The sequence below is a fragment of the Apodemus sylvaticus genome, chromosome 8 (genome assembly GCF_947179515.1).
Source record: "Apodemus sylvaticus chromosome 8, mApoSyl1.1, whole genome shotgun sequence".
NCBI lineage: Eukaryota > Metazoa > Chordata > Mammalia > Rodentia > Muridae > Apodemus > Apodemus sylvaticus.
In genome coordinates this window covers 51,235,267-51,255,126 of record NC_067479.1, presented here as the reverse complement: position 1 = coordinate 51,255,126, position 19,860 = coordinate 51,235,267, and positions in this window count along the sequence as shown.

Here is a 19,860-nt window from a genome sequence, read left to right as displayed (position 1 = left end):
GGTGTGATATTTTCAAAAGTTTCTTTCTTTTCAATCTACATGACCCAGACTACTGGACTGCTTTCCCCAGTTCATTGTTTCCAAGGCAACCAAAGGAAGAATCTATTCAAATCCAGCTACAATAACCTTAATGGAAACGTGTGACATCACTTAACATGGGAGTTCCATCTCTGGGCTGCTGAAGAATGTCTCCCAAGGTCACCTTTCTAAGACACAAACAGGTCACGCATATTTGGCTGTGCACAGGCTGCCTATACCACTGGCGACCTAGGACACTCAGCTCCTATCCCACAGTTACCACAACCTCCTGTCAAGCTCCTCCTCCTGTAGAATGTCTGCTGTTCTCCATGGCCATCTCCAAATGGGCACATAACTAGGAGCGGAGGTCATTACCATATCGTACTTGACCTTGTGAAAGATTTTCTAGGACCTGGATCACTGGTTCCAATTTGTCTGCCTTAGCACCTGGTCCAGTGTCATTTAGTTCTTACCACTTCCCTACACATCCTTCTACAGTGGTCTTTTTCCAGATGCGTCTGGTCTCTACCGGCACAGAGACACACTAAGCCTTGCCTTAGACACACACCAGCTGTTACCTTGTAGGGGCCATGGGAGTCCATCTGGAGTGCAAACATAAGTGCTTAAACATTGTAAAGCAAGCATGTGCACTGTTAAGCACATTCTGTTCTGCCCTCCCACCTTGACACTGGGTGAGACTGCCTGGAGCATACCTATGGGGCAGTGTTGACAGTCAGAAGTGCATGCAGTGGCCGGGTGTAGTGACACAGACCACGCCTCTTCATTACTGTGGGACATTCCATTACAGAGAGATATAAAGGACCTGTCTGAGGGTTTGGGCAGGTGCCAGGCAACTTTGTGCAGGTTCAAGGAGGCCTCCCTGTCCTCTGGGTTCAGTGGACACTGGCAGGAGGCAGTGGGGAGTGTTGAGATGGACATCTTCACAAAGCAGGGTTCCCATCGCAGTTGGGAAAGAGGCGGCGGTCACTTGCGTCAGCCGGGAAAGGGGAAATGTGGTCCGAGCAGTGGTGTGATTAATGTCCTTGTTTAGGTCTGTGATGGCTCATGATTACAGAGTGGTCTTGTTTTGCTCTCTTTCTGTCCTACACACAGAGGGGCCTTGTCTCTCTGCTCCTGTGTTCTGTGAGAGCATTTATGTTTACCTGGAGAGCACCGCAGCCCACCTGCTGTGGGGCAGCTCCTCGGACTCCAGGCCTACTATACCACACCGCTTCCTGCAAGCAGGGCTGGGTTTGAAGTCCACGGGCTTGAGAGGCAGAGGTGGAATGAGCCCACACTCACTCAGCTTCCACTCACTCTTAGCTCTTCTTTTACCCTGTGAAAAAGACCAAACACTCAGGGCGTACACCACCCCACACACCGAGCTAGTTCCCGGCCCCTGACTGATGTTGGCAGTGAGGTTCATGACTAAGGATGCATTACACATCCTGCACGAAGATTCTGCTGTTTGAGCAGAGTGTCCCAGGGGCCCAGGTCCCTGAACTTTGTCCCTTTGGTTCCCACTTCATGAGGAACAGCACTGTCAGGAAGTGATCGCAGGACAGCATGCTAAGGGGGTGGGCCTAGCACCCTCTGGCCTAGTCTAACAGGATCTGTTACTGCTAAAGCCTGCTGAGGCACACTTACCATACTGACTGACCATGCCTGGTCTCTTGGTTTCTTCCTATCCATGCAGCTAGCCACTGTCAACACTCACTCAGCACATGGGCGAGGCCCAGGGTTAAGCTTAAATGTCGAACAAATGGGAATCTATCTGTTCAACAGCATTTCTAATCCCTCGTGTGTATGTGTGTGTGTGTGTGTGTGTGTGTGTGAAGACTCTTCCTTTAAACTGAGTATGGTGTCATCTGTCTGTTATCCCAGCACTTGGGAGGCCCAGTAGGAGGATCAAGAGTTTGAGGCTAGCCTGGGCTATATAGCAAGACCTTGTTTTAAGAAGAGGCAAAGGATGAGGAGGGAGAGGCGGAGGTGCTTGGGGATAGAATGAGGATGAGGATGGGGTGGGGGTAGGGTGGGGATGATGGAGATGGGAGTCAGGGGTAGGCATGGGAGGGGGAAGGAGGAGGAGGAAGAGAAGGAGGAGAAGGAGGAGAGGGAGGAGAGGGAGGAGAAGGAGGAGGAGAAGGAAAAGTAGGAGGAGAAGGAGGAGGAGGAAGAGAAGGACGAGGAGGAAGAGAAGGAGGAGGAAGAGGAGGAGGAGGAGAATCACCTTAGGCAGTTACATAACCAAGGCGCCAGTTAAGTGCTCAGGACCCAGACTTGGCATTTTAGCAGGGCCTGGGCTCTTGGTGTAAGTGCGGGAATGTGACTGACCCACAGAAAGGACATTCATCCTTCCAAGTACTTTCCAGTATGGAAACCACATATCTTTATATTTTTCTCTGATGAAAATTTTGTTATTGTTCACATATTATTGTTAAGAAACTTGGAAAAACATCCACCAAAAATCAACCAGACCCAAGCATCTGTACAACTCAACGGCCTTCAGTTAGAACAGGCATGCGGGGTCACATCCGCACACTTCACACATTCAGTATCAAAACCACTTTATGCGCATATCTACCGCCCAAACCCCCAAATCCAAGACAGAATTAGAAATAGAAAAGCAATGAGTTTTATCGCCTCTTTCATAACTTGAGTTTGTTACCTGCAGTCCTTCCTGTTACCTCCCCTTCCTTCCCCCTTCTTTTGTTACTCTGTGTATATGCACATCCATATATGTTTACATAGATACATGTACTGTATGAGAGTACTTTCTTATTCTCTAGAGTAACAAACAAGAGAGAACACAGGTTTTCCTTCCTGAGGTTGTATGGTCTCACTTGATGTTATACATTCTAAGTCTGTCTGTCCTGCACATCTTCAAACTTCATTTTAGGGCTGAGAAATATTTCATTTTTTTTCATATGAACCACATTTTCATTATCTGGGCATCTGTTGATGGAGAGCTAGGTCAATGCCTATGGTGAATAAAGCAGTGATTTTTTTTTTTTAATATAAAAATGTAGCACTGAGTTCCAGATCTGCTTGGGATTATTTTACAGAAAACTAACTTATTTTTTTTTCAGCCATAACAGAGGTAGGATTTATTATCCATTAGGCTTTTCCAAAGTATTATGTGTACCTTAGCATCTGATAGAATGCTCACCATTGAGTGTTTGTGCCAGAGGCTTCGGGTGCACAGGGTCTCAGGCAAATCCTTGTTTTCTGGGGCTGAAAAGTAGAGATATGGGGAGGACTGGGTGATATGACAGGGGTTGACGCTGTCCTGTAGGCTTCCTTGGTCAGGCTGGAGACATCAGGTAGGAGACTTCCACAGCAGGTGTCTCTGCCGGTGCCTCAAATGAACCAGAACCAATGAGATGACATGAGATCTGAGGAGGCGTTTCCTGGGAGGGAACAGTGTGTGCTGGGCCTTGGTGCCAAGAGACCGTGGGAATGGCAGGCCTGCCATCTGACAGACACACTCAACCCCTGGATGCAATGAGGAAGAAGAAAAGTCAGTGGAGCAGCTGCTCCCCCACAGCTTTCATGCTCTGCCAGGGGATGGCCAGGGCCGGGTGGGAGACAGTTGCCTCTAGCGGATGCTCACCCATCCATCCTCCGCCTTAGGGTTGGGTCAGCAGTATCTCTCCCTGTGCTTTTCTCTTCCGGGGAGTATTTGTTTTAGTTTCTGTTATCCCTTCAGATATAATCTGTTTTCTTTTAGATTCCCTCTCCGTTCCTTTTTATGAAACCTTGGGTTTTTCTCTTCACCTTGTCCTGGTCTCAGTGTTTCTCAGGTTCTCACGGGTCTGTATTGTTTCATCTCTGCAGACATGAAGACATTACAGCTCGTTTAATCTCTAAGACAGTCCCCGGCATAGATTCTTTTCCTCTATGTCAGCTGTCATCCTCATCGGAGAGGTTTTTATCGAGGATTTAGCTTACTTCTAAAGGTGCTGCTGACCAAGGCACCCACATTTGCATCATAACAAAAAGTCACATGCTTTTGAGTGCCTGGATGAGTTGTTGTTGGCTGTTTCAAGGTGGACCAAGATAAGGAGATACTCAAAACCAACCAGTAGAATCTGCTTGATCTTAGTGACAAGTTTGAAGCAGAACCCCTCCGATATCTCAGAAAGTCCCAACTCTCACAGTACTCCCATTTTGATGCCTCACTCACAACTTCCCATTAATAACAGAAATTAATAGGTTCTGTAGGTCTGGTGTGTGCTCCTTGCTTCTTTCTCTAGGTTAATGTAAGCATGAACTCATTTCCTCCCTGTAAAAATCCCCACAAGGGAAAGGCTGTTTTTGTCCTCTTCCTACAGATTAGACTTGAAGAGTTCAGAGCTAGGCCCAGGATCACATCTGACCCAGCTGGAAACCAGCCTCCCCCAGAGCGCATGCTATGTCTTCTTGCTCTGTGGCCAGGTGGCCTTGAGCAAATGAGGAGCCTTGGCCCGACAACAGGCATTCTATCTCAATAAAAACACGTTGAAATAAAATGCAGTTAATTTTTAAAGTGAGCCGTGAACCTAAACTTCAGAGACACATGTTGAAATGTTGTGATGTGAATTGGTACAACTACCAGTGCTGGTGTTCCTCAAACAGCTAAAAATAGGTGCCTGTTGCCAAGCCGAGAACTAGAGAGTCCAGTGCATATGACAGAAGGAGAGGACGACTCCCACAAGCTGTACTCCACGGCAGTGCATGAGCATACTCACCAGATAGGGCATGACTTCATTCTTCTTTCTGGATGCAGTATGTGTAACTATCTACCTATCTATCTATCTACTGTGATGTATACACACATACATGCACACACACACACACACATCACAGTTTCATTATCTGTTCATCTGTATTATGTTGTAAGTGAAATAAGGCAGTCTCAAAAAGACAAATATTCTATATTTTTCATATGCAGAATTCAGGGGAAAGGGAGGGGAGGAAGAATGGAGTAGGGGAGAGAAGGAAAGAGAGTAAAAAAAAGACGGCATGATGTGGCTTCCTGGAGAGTCCCCGCCTCAGTAGACAGAGAACAATGCAGGAAAGCTCTGATGTTAACCTATGGCCACAAACACATGCACGCACACACACACACACACACACACACACATACGTGCACACACATACACATACGCGCGCACACATACACATACACGCACACGCACACACACATACATGCACACACACATACATGCATACACGCGCGCATGCACACACACATACATGCACACACACATACATGCACACACACGCGCACGCACACACACACACACACACGCACACACACGCACGCACACACATACACGCATTCACGCACACACACATACATGCACACACATGCACACACACACACACACACACACACACACGCACGCACGCACGCACACACACACAGTGGGTGGGGCAGACAATGCTATTCTGTTTCCCCAGATTCATGTTGGAAACAGAGTCATCAGCTGGAGAGATGGCTGGTGGTTGAGCATGTACTGCTCTTGCAGAGGTCTGGTTTCTAACAACCAATCAGCTCACAACCACCTGTTAGTCCAGCTTCAGGGGATCTCATGGCTACTCATGGTCTCTGTAGGCACCTGTGTGCGCACACGTACACACACACACACACACACAAACAGTCACATAGTTAAAAAATAAAACCTAAAGCAGATGCCATAGTATTAGGAGTGAGCCCTCTAGGAGGAGAATATACCAAGAAGCCACAACCCTCAGAAATGGTGTGTCACCATGACAACAGGTGGGCTTTGGTGGTGGTGGGGAGCAAATGGTCTAAAGAGATGTTGGAGAACAAGAGAGCAGGATGAAGGAACAAAAGAAAAATATCTCTTGTCTGTCTCAGTCACTGTCCTACTGCTGTGAAGACACCATGACACGGCAGCTCTAATCAAACAAAGCACTGACTGGGACTGCGTATGGTTTCGGAGGTTTGGTCCATACTGTCATGGAGGGGAAGCATGAGTGAAGTACAATGATCAACGTGAATGAAAATGTTAAAATAAAATTCACTCATTTGTATGCTGCATGGCATAAACCATATCTTGGTCCATCTGTTTTGTGTAACAATGCCTGAGGCTGCAGAAGTTCCTGAAGAAAATTAGACTTAAAAAAGGCTTCTGAGTATTAAATTGCACCAGCTTATAATGAATTACTTGAAGAGCATCATAGGGTTAAAAATCAACACAGAAATCTTGGGGGAGGAGTCAAAGAGTGTGGCACTGATACCAATTACCTCAGGACACACAGCATCTCAGGCTTGAGAGAGAAAGACCACAGTATGGCAGAGGAGATAACAGGGGGAGGGCCAGGCTAACTCCTTTCTATGTTCCTTGGAAACTAATCCACTCCGGTTCGAACTAACTCACTCTTTTAGGGGGTAATGGATTGAGGGAAGCCTAGAACTGGCTGGCCTAGAACTCACTGTGCAGACCAGGCTGGCCTAGAACTCACCGTGCAAAGAGGTATCACTCCTCTAGAGTGGTCTGTGACTTCTCTTTTATTAAAATATAGTTCATACACCATACAAACCACCTATTTAAAATGTGGCATTCAGTGGTTTTAGTATATTCTCCACTATTTGCCCATCGTGACAATTGAATGAATCTTCCTCTCCCTCCCCTTCTTTTCCTTTTCTTCCCTCCTCTCCTCCTCCCACTCTTCCTGTTTTTCCTCCCCTTCCCTTCTCCTCCCTCCTACCCTGCCTTCCCTTCCCTTCCCCTCTCCCTGTTTTCCTCCTATCACCTGCCTCTCCTCTCCCCTCCCCTCCCTTTCTCTCCCCCTCCCTCTCTCTTCCTGTTTTTCCTCCTCTCCTCCTGTTTCCCCTTCCCTCCCACCCTTTCTCTTTTCCTCTCCTTTTGTGGTACTGAGGTTGAACCCAGGGCTCCCCAGATGCTAAGCAAGTGCTTTACCACTGACTTACCTCCCCAGCTCAGATAGCCGAATGTTTTCAGCATCCCAAAGAGCCTCACATGCACTGAGTCACCCTCTGCTTCCCGGACCCCATCAGACTTCAGGACATTTGGTGTCTGTGGAATCACAAGACGCATGATTTTTTACTTAGCACAATGCTTTCAAGATTTCCATGACGGTGCACATAGCTGTGGCATGTGTGGTGTCACTGTATGGCCTAGTGACATTGTACTGCACACACACAGCACACTTTGCTTTCAATTACTATGTCAGCTCATGTGTTGATTCTCTGAACCCCTGGAGACAAAATTGATGAAGTCCCTGAAGAAGGGAGAGCCGGTCCCCACCAATCAACTTCATCACCTACCTCACCTGTTGCTTTGTCCTCCATCTCTAGATTCTGAGTCCACCGGAATGGTGCCCTGGAAGTCATTGTTCTCATGGTGATGAATGGGGCTGAGGGACTGCTGTGATCATAAAGAGAGAAAGAGGAGAAAGAATATGTTCTACGGCGGTGTGGGGGAAGAGGCCCATGCCGAGGCCTCCCTTCCCCCTGAGGGACCAGACACACGAAGGTATAGTATAGAATAGAGTTTATTCAGGGCATGGGGAGGGGAGTGAAGAGGGTAGTAGAGGCAGAGAAAGGCAGAGAGAGGGAGAGAGTAGAGAAGCAGAGGCCGGCCATGACCATGTGGAGAGGCGGGAGGGGAGGAGAGCCCAATAGGGGGCAAGAGAGAAGCTGAGAGAGAGGTAAGAGGGGGTAAGAGAGAGAGGAGGGGCAAGAAGCCCCTTTTTTGTGAGCCAGACCTACCTGGCTTTTGCCAGGTAACAGTGGGGGGCGGGGCATAGCTGGCTGTTGCCAGGCAGCTGTGGGGTGGAGCTTAGACAGAATCCCAACAGGGACAGGAAGCACATGAGCTGATATCAGGCTCTTCCTGAGGCTGGGGACATGGGAAGAAGCTGGCACTCTCTGCCAACAGACAGGATCTGGTCTAAGAGTTGGGGGACTCTCCTCCTTTGTAGTGAATGAAAAGCTCAGGGAGGACAGAAACGTCTGGAATCTTGAGAGACCCTTGTTAGACCTCTTGTTGGACCAACTTGGAGGGGCTGCCATTTTGAACTTCATGTCTTAACCTGGAGGCCATGTCCATGACAGGCCCAGGGCAGATGGTAGGAAGTTAAGCCTGGCGTGGGGTTCATGGGTCACTGGAGGAATGAGACACTACTACAGGTCCTGAGGACCAAAGCAAACAGATCCTGAGGCGATGTGCTTTCTAGCTTTGAGGCTTTTTAGATTGCCAACATCTTATCAAAGAAGGATGTGGGCACTGCACAAACATGGCTGAGATTAGCAGGGGAACTCATTCATTCATTCATTCATTCATCAAACAATTATTGAGTACCTACATGTGTCAGGAAGAACTATAGATCCTAGACACTAAGTAGTAAATATTATTAGTTACAAATCCCTAGTCTTGGAGGTAGGGAAGGCTTACAGTACTTAAAGTATATTTGAAGTGATAAGAGCTTTGGAGAAAAACAAAATTCAAATGAGATTGGAGATGGTGTCAGAATTCCAAATGGGATTCTCAAAAGAGGAATTGATGATAAAGTGGAGCCAAGGCTTAAAGTAGTGAGTGGAATTAGTAGGAGTTCCCCAGAGGAACAGAACACAAAATGAATATACAGTACGAAGGGGTTTTTAGAATGGTTAATACACTATGGGCTAGGTAGTCCAATAATGTCATCTGTACACTGCTGCTTAGCCCAGGGCCTGCATGTCACAGTCCCAGTCTGGTGCTGAATGCCTGGTTCCTGTTGAGCTGATGGTTTTTCTTTAGTCTACATCGAAGGCTAAAGAAGCTGAGTTCTGATGCCAGTGAAGGGCAGCAGCTGCTGCTGCAGCAGCAACAAGGCAGATGCATTCGCTAGCAGGGAGTGCAGGTGAGCAGGCAAAAGCAATGAAACTTTAAACCCTACAGACATCTTTATCTTCTGGGAATCTTCCAGAGAGTGCTGCCCACTCTAAGGAAGGTCTTCCCTCCTCAGTTAACCCTTCCTGGAAATGTACTCCCACGTCCACTCAGAGCCATGTCTCCTAGCTGACAGACAAGATTAACTATCACATAGGCCATGTTCATATCTGCAGGGTACCTACCGAGGCAGAGACAGGAAGTACAAAGACCATGAACTGAGCACAAGAGACGAAGGGGGCCAGAGCAGAAGAGCAGGAAGAAGTGAGAGCCATGAGGCGACAGAGCAGAAACCCATTTCCACCCCAGCCTCGTTTTTAATCATTCAAGCAGTGGAGAGTTTCAGCAGAGAAGCATCGTGTGATTGGTGTGATTTATTAAAAAAAAAATTAGACTGTGGCTGCCATACTTGGAAGAGAGGGCTGGCAGGACAAACAGATGGAGAGGGGGCATTGAGAAGGTGACAGCTGCAATCTGAACCTGGCTCAGAGGAAGAGCCAGGGAGCACGGAGAGCACGGAGAGCACGGGAGGGATCCGATCGCCTGTGCTTCTTGGGAAAGCTGAGATCTGTGGCTGGGCTGCATGTGAGAGCTGGCTCATCACAGAATCAGTTTGTCACTCAGCTCAGGTGATTTTCAGGCTCACTGAGAAATATCCATGTGCTATCCCCAATCTTCAGTACCGTTCGGCTTTTAGAGATATCCTGTTCCAATTGCCTCTGAGCACAAGCACAATGTCTCCTATCCTCCAGGGACAGTATGACAGTATGAGAACACGAGATGTACCAGTGCCCCAGAGTCACAATCACTGGCTCAGTTCAGGGGTCCCCACAGCTTTGGTGAGCAGTTCTCACATTCTCGAGACAGGTGTGACAATGGCGGCTGTTCCTTGGCCCAGCGCAGGCCGCCTTCCGGTGTGGATTTATCAGCTCACTCCCAATGTTTGGAGTTTCCAGAGTGTGAAGAAGATGCATGAGAGTGCCGAGACCATCGAGTTGCATCCCAGGGAAGCCAACAGCCATGTCTCGAGCATCCCTACCAAGGATGCATAGAGCTACAAACTAGACAAGCCTCTGACCAAGAGTAGAGATCTGAAGTTCTTGGGGTGTTAGCCTGTGAGGAGTGGGATCCTCCCCATGAAAGCCTAGTCAAAGGCCACATGATACCCAGGATAGACCCCGAGCAGAACCACCCTGTAGGCCTCAGTCAGGTCCCTGCCACACAGTCCCGTGCCATAATAACTGTACTACTCGGGTCACTAAAGCTTCTGGGGAATTCCTTATACAAAGATATCCAGAACAGCTTTGCCTGAGTATGCTGGAGGCCAGCTTCTCAGACTGAGGGCATTCTCGGCCCAAGGCACGTGGTTGGGCGCGCAAACAGCAGACCTCAGGTGCCACCGAGTTAACAATTCCAAGAGCCATCCTGGGGTACTGAGTCATGGCACTGCGGATAAACACCCAAGCATTCCAACTCATGAGGCCAAACCTATGATGTGTCCTCCGCCGCCGCAGTCCTTCTGAGCGCGTGCCCACAGAACCACAGCTCCCCCCCCATAGAAGCCACCAGATTGTTTTGATTATTCCCTTTTTTTTCTGTGTACTGTTTCATAGTTGTTGCCGTTAAGTTCTTTGTTTTATTGTTATCAACAGGCTAAAGGCTAGTGTTGATATAGCCTAAAAAAAATCCACCCAGATAGCTACCCAAACAATTCCTAGTCCAGAAAGTCCACAGGAGGCTCTGTGTTGTTTTGGGCACCGTCTCGTAAATCAGAGGTTCCTGACCTGTGGGTCACAACCCTGTTGGCAAACTTCTCCAAAAATATTTACATTACAACTCATAACTCAAAAAAATTGCAGTTATGAAGTAGCAATGAAAATAGTCTTATGGTTGGGCATCACCACGACACAAGGAACTGTGTTACAGGGTCGCAGCATGAGGAAGGTTGAGAGCCACTGTCATAAGTGGGTGGGTGTCTAGTGGACAACCTGCCACAGCCCACAAAAGCAACTCCACCCATGTCTGTTTGCTATCAATGAATACGTAAACACATATTTTCAGACGTAAATTTCTTTGTTTTTAATTGCAGGGTTTTTTTGTTGATTTTTTTTGTTTGTTTTGTTTTTTGAACATTCATTTACTGATTGCTGGATTGCATTTGTGTCTGTGCCAGAGGGCAACCAACAGGAACCATCTACTGTGTGGGTTCCAGGGACTGAAGTCCTGTCAACAGGCTTGGTTTCAGTCACCTCACCTGCTGAGCCAACTTGCCAGCCCAGATTTTCCCACCCTGACCTATAGGAAGTCGAGACTAAAGGAGAACTGGGGTCTTGGAAAGGTCTAGCCACTTAAACACAGGTGAAATTAAGCCAGAGGGGCCTTCCACTCTTCTCCCCCAGTATCTGCAGTATCTGGAGACATTGGATTGCCACAATCTGGGGAAACTGTTGCTGGCACCAAGTGGATATCAGCTAGATATGCTGATAAATAATCCTTCATACACAGGACAGCCTGCGGCCTGCCTCAACCACCCCGCCTCAAATATCCAAACTGTCCATGGGAGCCACTCCCTGGGCTAAATCTTTACAAATGATATTGGGAGAGTCCTTCCTGGAGACGAGAGAGCTCAGCCAGGGAAACCACAGTACCCTCTCCTACCTGGCTCCCCCCACATTCCTTCAGACAAGCTGTGGGTTACCTCAGGAAGACAGCTTACACAGGCCGAGCTTCACAAGAAAAATAAACACTGCCCTTCCTGACTGAAGACTCAGGCTTGAGGCCCAGGAGGAGGCTGAGGCTTCACAGGCTGGGAGGTCTCCTCCATGGGAGGGAGAGAGACAAGGAGGGTTGAACTGAGGGGAGAGGAGGGAAGGAGGAGGAGAAAAAGAAGGGAGAAAGGAGAAATGGAGTGTGGAGGGGAGGAGAGGAGAAAGGAGAGAGAGAAAGGAGGTGGGGAAGAGGAGAAAAAGAAGGAAAGATTTTCTGATCGTCCTGGATGTGGGCACTAGAAGCTTCTCAGAAGCAGCCGCCACAAGGCAGCGGTGCTGCCCGCATCTGTGTGAATCCACGTGGTCAGGCGTTAGTGACGCAGCACCCTCCCTGCACATCCCTGGCAACCCCGTCTCCAGGAGACTGTGGGACAACCTACCTTTTGTGTATCCGGGAAAGAATGCAAATGAAGTCAGCATAATTTATTCATCAGGCGCATTCAGACCGATACACTGTACCAGTTTTCCATTGTTACTGTAACAAATCTCCACACACTCGATGGCTTAACACTGCTCGCTCTTACCCTCTTACAGACCCCGAAGCTCAGTGCCTGGTCTGTTCTCAACTGTCGAAGTCCGGCTGCTGCAAGGCCGGCTCCTTCTCAAGTTCTGAAGAAGTATGCATTTCATCTCCAGTTCGTGGAACTGCCTGTGAGCCTGGCGTGTGGCTCCTCCTTATATTTAGAGCAAGTCATCCTGGCCTCTGCTTTGGTAATCACGCCAGTCTCTTGTCTCTGACTACTCCTCCGTCCCTCTGGTAAGGAGGGACATTATCAGGCCAATCTGAACAATGAATACAGCATCTCAATAACATCTGCAGAGTTCTTTGGTCACAGAGGTAAACCTGTAAATGCTTTAGGGATCAGGATGTGGATATCTAGTTTTTATACAAGGAACATAACCAACCAGTTAAGGAGCCTTCCTGTGGCCCTGTCTCTTCCCTGCCCTTCTCTTACAAATCACATTTCTAAGGCTCCCCTGCCAGTTAGCTCCTACTGTGTTGGCCAGTGTCCTGGTGAGAGACTGGAAGTAAGAAGGCAGAGAAGCCAGGGTTTACCTTCTGGTCCAACCCAGACTGTGTGGCTTGGTTCCAGTGCTGCCCCTGTAGTTCTAGCTTTGGTAGGACAGGTCTCTCTCACTGGACAACATTTATGAGGGATCTAACTTCCTGCGGACTCCCAGAACTTGTCTGCCTCTGTGGGCGATTAACAGTTTCCTGATGGTTTTCATCTCCAGGTGGCCTTGCTATTTCCCCGTTAGTGTACCAATGATCTTATTTTTAATCTGCTATTATATCCTCTCTGCTGTTTCACCTGTTTCAGGCCTATAGACTCTGACCAAATTCGGGTGGAGATACTGGCTTCCATAGGTTTTTAATAACATCACCCCAAAGTTTACTTCCAGGACTTCCTTTTTCCAGCTGGTCTGAACTGTATGTCTTTCTCCAAATATACTTTCTTGCTTTGGTAAAGGTACTGCACTGGCTACTTTTCTGTCAACTCAATACAAGCTATAGTCATTGAGAGGGGGCATTAAGAAGGCATTGAGTGTCCAGTCTGGGCTGATGGTCCAGGGTTCTATAAGAAAGCAGACTGTGCAAGCCATGAGGAGCAAGCCAGAAAGCAGCACTCTTCCCTCCAGGGCCTTGGCCTCAGCTCCTGCCTCCAGGTTCCTGCCCAGTTTGAGTTCCTGCCTTGGCTTCCTGTGGTGGATTATGACTTGGGACATGTAAGGGAAAGCCAAATAAACCCCTTCCTTCCCTGTTGAGAGCTTTTGGTGCCACTTCTAGGAATTTGGCATTTGTCTCTGGGCTCAGCCCAGGAAGTAGGCTCAGATAAGAATATTAGAAGCAGCGACTGTAGGGCTTTGTTTACTACTTGACTTAATTATTACCTTGTGTGATCTCTTTGCTGACCTTTACTTAGTTACTGTCTTGTGTGATCTCCTGGTTTACTACTTCGCTTGATTACTTTGTCTTTGATCCAAGAACTGACCATGCATTTTGGATGTATCTAGAATGATATAAAAGCAGGCTGGAGAGAAATAAAGGTGCTTCAGCCTCAGCACTGGCTGGAGACATGTTATAACTTTGTCCATTTTTGTTTTCCTCTTTATAAATCCTCCCTCCCTCCCTTGAGACCCTGATGGCCTACTGAGCTGGCTTGGTCACTTCCCAAGTTGGTTTTGGTCATGGAGTTTCATCATAGCTGACATCCCTGTCTTAATTTCTCAGAGTGCTTTGAGTCCTTGAGGGTCATTTCAGATCTCTTCTTCCTACAGTGCCTTCTCCATGCTATTCACCTGTTTCAGGCCTATAGATTCTGATCAAATTCTTGGAGTGATTTCTTTCTGCTGCAAATAACCGACATGTGATCTGCAACATACGAAATTAAGCCGCACGAAGATACTTGTGTAACTTATAACCATTTTCATATCTGTACGGTGTCCCTAAAAGGACCCGACAAATGCGCATTTAATCAAATAAATGTTGGACTTCCAGTCGTGGGCCTGGCTCTTAGCAGAAGTCTGTTAGATCAGAGACTCCAATTGGCTTTCTTTTTTATCCTCCCTATTTAATTTTACTAAAAGCTATCAGAAAATAAACATATTTTAAAGTAAAATATATAACCATTCTCTCTAGTCTACTTTTTAAGTTGAATCTCAAGTTCCCAACTAACTAATCTGTACCACACAGAATGTGGGCAATGTAGAAAACCCAGGATGCAATGGAAATTAATTCTGTGGTTATCATCACCAGTGAAGATGTTGGCGCAGACTTTCTCTTGTCCCTCAACAGTTAATCTAGCAAACCTGCAACCTGAGTCATGTGCTCACTCCTTTATGTGACAAGCTGCAGAGTTGACCAAGCAAATACAGGTCTGATCAATTCTTTTTCCATTTATGTAAGCGGGACAAATGACCCGCAGCAAAGAAACCTGACTCTATCCTCACAGACGTAAGCGAGTCTGGATTGATGAGCTATGTAAACCAGACCATGACAGCCCTGATGGGCAGCACAGTGACCTGGACGAGTGCCTGGCCTATCCAGTTGCAGCACCGCGTTCAGCATTCTAGTTGAGCATGGAGCCAAGCCTCTTCATGCTCAGTTGCCCAGGCTCAATTATAGGAATCTACCTGGGTGACAGTTTCTTACTCCATCAAGAGGCCAGCTGTTAACACCCCTAGCTAGAACTATGTGTTCGAACTGATTCTGGAAGGCATGGGCTGCTCTATGGAAACGTCTAGAGAGCGATGTAGTTCCCAGAACTTTTCTCCACTCACAGTGCTACAAATCTGGCCTGGCCTGACTTTTCTTCAGGAGCTCTCTGAGACCAGAGACCAGAATTTCCTTGAGACCAGAACTGGTTCCCCTAAAGCTGCCCTCCCAAGAAATGTCATGTGTACACATTCTGAACACTGCCGTCTGTAGGTGGGCTCCCTCTGATAATTTTGCTTGTTGGGGTTTGCTCTCAAAACACAGGAACTTGTTGTGGTCATGGTGGCTGGCGTTGTCTGTAAGGAATGTAACAACGGAGGATGGCTGTGACTGCTCTGAGGAGTCTCCTTCAGGGCTTCCTCTTGTTCAGTATTCATGCAGCCACATGGTGGCAGTGTTTAGGAATGCTACTGTTACCTGGAGAGGCTGTTTATATTCTAGGTCTCAAGGGTTGGTCACACCAGGGGTTGGTGATGATTCTGGAAGCTTGCTTCCTCTCTCTTTCTCTCTTTGAGCTCTCTCTCTCTCTCTCTCTCTCTCTCTCTCTCTCTCTCTCTCTCTCTCTCATGAAAATTGAACCTAGGCTCATGTGTTAGCCAAACTTTATCATAGAGTTGTACCTCAGTCCTTGTTTTTTTTCCCCTTTGTTTTTGAGACAATACCTCACTTTAAAAATAAGAAGCAAGAGTAAAAGAGGAGCCATGTTTTATGAGAGTTTAAAAAAATCCAAATAAAAACACTTTAAATTGAACATTGTAGCTTATAGAAGCGTAAGTAGAACATGGCCACGTTCCCCCATGATGCACTGCGGAGGGTGGGGTGGGGGCTCACATCATGGTCCTTCCCTGCTGTTTCTTATGCTGAACCCTGACCAGCATGAAGGACTTTTCTGCCACCATGTCTTTGTCTTGCATCTAATTTTAGCACCTACTGTGTGGACCCAGTGGACTGTATCCCTCCCTCCATGCCAAGACTGGATGCACTTGTGCTTTCTATAACCGCCTCCTCAGCTGCAGGAGGGGCTGTAAAGAACCCGATGCCCTCATGCTCAACAGCTGGCTCACTGACTGAAAACTGATCAGAGTTCAGGAACAAACATGTCTTGGGCCACTGGGCCCCAAAGGTGGGATCTGGCCTGGATTTTGAAGAAGAAACAGAGGAGGCAGGCCTCAGAAAGAACAGAACACCCAGTCTCTTCTTCACTGACCCCACCAGGCCCTGTTCTGGAGAAGACCCATGAGAATCAAGGGGGAGCAGAATTATGGCTGCAATGGGCCAGGCTAACCAAGGGGTGAAATCAAGAGAACAGGGAAAGTAGGAGGGGAAGAGGCCTTGAATTTGGGGAGGGTTGTGGTCTGTTTGTTTGTTTGGATTGTGTATGTGTCAAAACACTCCCAGGAAAGGTGATCTGTAGACAAAGGGCCTGAGGAGACAGGAAGAGACCTCCTGACTTGCAAGCAACTTGCCAAGTACTTGGAAGATCCTCTTGTACTATCTCCCAAGATCAGAGAACCACACCCACCCCACCCCCATGATGGCTTAAGGGGTGGTGGCCCTGACCCTCCATTCCAGCTCACTGTCCCTGCCTGCCAGCATGGCCTCAGGGGGCTCAGAGGAGGCTGAATGGCTTTGTGACTTCCGGACACAGAAGGCAAAGAAACCCCGCTGCTACCTGTCAGAACAAACAGGGTCCCTGGTGGGGTTGTTGACAATCTTCGGTGGGTCAAGAAGCCAGCGCTGCCCAGAGAAGGTGTGGGCATCGGTTGTACATTTCACACACTGTGTAGTGCACGCTCAGCGAATTGCTGGAGATCTCAGATGCCTGCTTTATTCCAGTTAATCAGATTATATTCCCTGATTAAATAGGATTTGTTAGTAACATTGATTTATGAGCCACGGGGAGCTTTATTAATAAGTCATTATGTTTGGGGACTTTAAATACTTGGCATTCAAAGTATTTAAAGATCTATTCCTGTGTTCTCTATAAAAGCAATTCCAAGAGCTTTTATATTGCAGACTTTTAGAATCTCTAAGGAAATAGTTAATACCTGGTGTGTTTCATTCCTGCAATGCCAAAAGGTATCACAGAAAAAGCCTAGCACGCCATGAGCCTTCAAAGTTAGCTATTGCTTGGACTTGAAGGTATGCTCTGAAATCCTGCTCAGCCCTCTCCATAACCTGTCTCAGAAGCTGACAAGAAAGAGATGAACATAAGAGATGCCTCTGGGTAACAAATGGACACATGTGGTCCATTCATGCTTTACACACAGGGACTTGCACTAAAACATCTGCCTGCCGTGCCCCCTCATGCAGAGAAGAGACTTAAGAGTAACACAGGAAGAGATCTTGGCGTCTAGAGGCCTCAACATTGTCTTTTCCAATTTAATTATCTCAATAGGCACGCACAGTTGAGGGTTCATCTATCTCTAGGGATAGTTGATAGTTGATAGGGATAGATAGATAGATCTATCTCTAGGGATATACACACAAGTCAAGCACGGTTGGAGTCCTGAGTTTTCCATGTATGCTAGTTATTTGGATACACTAACTGTTGTGTGCCTCCATTTCCTCATCTTGTCTACTTGTGACTTAGGATCAAATGAGTGATCAACACACAAAGGTTCTAGGCCCTGATGTGTTCAGCAAAAGCAGCTGGTGACGCCTTGGTTTCTGGGGCAGCCGTGGTTAAGTGAAGCAACGGTGGTGCCCAGAGGCTTTTGGTGACATCTTCGTTTTCTCCAGCTCGGAAGCACATGCTCACATGACATAATGCAGAGTGCAGGGCACGTGGTAAGCTGGTGTCACATACCCAAATGTATCCAAAGACAAGAGGTAAGTTTAATTTGCGCAAAAGACGTGGAGAATGTGCAAGAACAGAAGAGCCTGGGGAGGAGTGAAGACCTCTGTCTGAAGATGGCGTGACTGTCAAAACACTTGCTGGGAGTTGGTGAGGCGGCTCAGAGGATAAAGATGCTTGTTGAGCAAACCTAACCGACCTAAGTTCTATTCCCAGCACTCACCTAAAAGTAGAAGGAGAGAACTGACTCCATAGAGTTATCCTCTGACCTCTCCATGTGGGTAGTGGAATGCGCACCTCCCTACATTATGTCAACCCCATCTATACAGTAATAAACAACCAAATAAGTATACTTAAAAATTACTTGATGTGATAGACTGGTCTATTCCAAGATTGAATATACCTAGAAGCTGCTGTAATTATTTGGATTTGAACAGAAAGGGCAAACAGGCTGGGTAGAAACTGATAGGGAATAGGGAAACCATGTTGTGACTGAGATGAAAGGTGAACCCCTGTCCCGAGACCTGAGACTCCTATGAGAATCCCCGACATGGCCGGGAGCACCCTGGATGACCCTCAAACCAAATGAAAGTTTGTTTCTCTCTTGACCTTGTTTCTTGTTTTTCCTCTTTCTTTTTTTTCTTCTTGTTCTGTGTGTTTTTATCTTTTCTTTACACATTTATCATCTCTACTTTTGTCCACCTTGACTTAGTATGACAAACAATGTTCTAATCTAGGACCACAGGGGAGAGGGACTTTGAGCATGCCAGTGACTGATCTTCTTAATTGAGTTCATGGGGGTGGGGAAGACCCATAGCAAATGTGTAGGTGGTGCCATTTCCTGGGCTGGACCCTGGACTGAAGGGGCTGAGCAGCTGTCTTCAGGCCATGACTTTCTGTAACTTGGAACTGTGAGATGAAAGATCTTCTCCCTTAAGTTGATTTTGGCCAATTGTTTTTGTCACAGCAACAGGAAAATACACCAAGACAGATACCTAGGGACATTGCTCTGATTTGATGTGTAATGTTTTTATTTTGTTTGTTTTGTTTCTCTGACTCTTTTTTTAACCCCTCTGAAGCATTTGCTACTGGAAAAAAGGGAGGGGCGCCCACTCAGGAAGTTAGGAAAACTTACAAGGTTCAGGAAGAACATGAAACTTACAAACCTCCCAAGGCCTTTATAAAAGCAGTAAAAGATTGCTGGGAGAAGAGAGTGCTGAGCTGTTGGCAGTCAAGCAGTTCCAAGGATACTTCTCAGTCACTCATTCTCCTGGAACTAACCTCGATCCCTGCTCTTATAAGAAAGCACAACAAACTCATAGCTAGACTGGTGGAATTGTTTCTTTGGTCTGATGTTGATACCCTTTCTGGGGTGAACAAACTTTCATCCTGTCTCCCTAGAAAAGTTCCACAACAAATAGTGACATGCAGCCTTGGTTAATTGGTCCCATGTCAGACATACCTTCCATGCCACTTCAGAATATTAATATCTGAGAATGTGAATTCTGGGAAAAGGTGTTAGCATAACAAGAAGAGACACAAATTATTTTATATTTAAAAGACATTAAGGAAGAACTGAAGAAATTATTAAAACCAGAGTACCGAGGAAGCTTTATTTCTGATGCATCCCAGCATGGACCACAAATAAATTACTCACAGATAAAAAGCCATTTTTTTTTTGTTACAAACAATACACAATGTAATCATTACTTTTTCTTTGTCATTAATCTGTTGCATTTCAGAGATGAAACCAAGGCCCTCCTGATGTACTAAATTACTCAGAACCAACCATGAGATAGTATTTGGATTGAGTTACATTATCTATAAATAACACTAAAACTACATTGTGGTCATCCTGCCGGGAATATGACTCTTGAACAGAACGGAACAAGTGAGCATAGCAGCCAAGGAAGGGAAGCAAACAGTCCTATGAGGAAAATAAGAAAACGAAGTGTTCAATCACACACACACACACACACACACACACACACACACACTCAGAGGGAATGACATGACCAGGAAAATGCAGATGGTTAGTCAAAGTTAAACATACTACCAAACACATATTTCATGATGCCACACTACAAATACTTCCCAGGGGCATGAGTTCAGTATCCTAAAGAGTAGAGTTTAAATCTTGACGCCGTTAAAAAG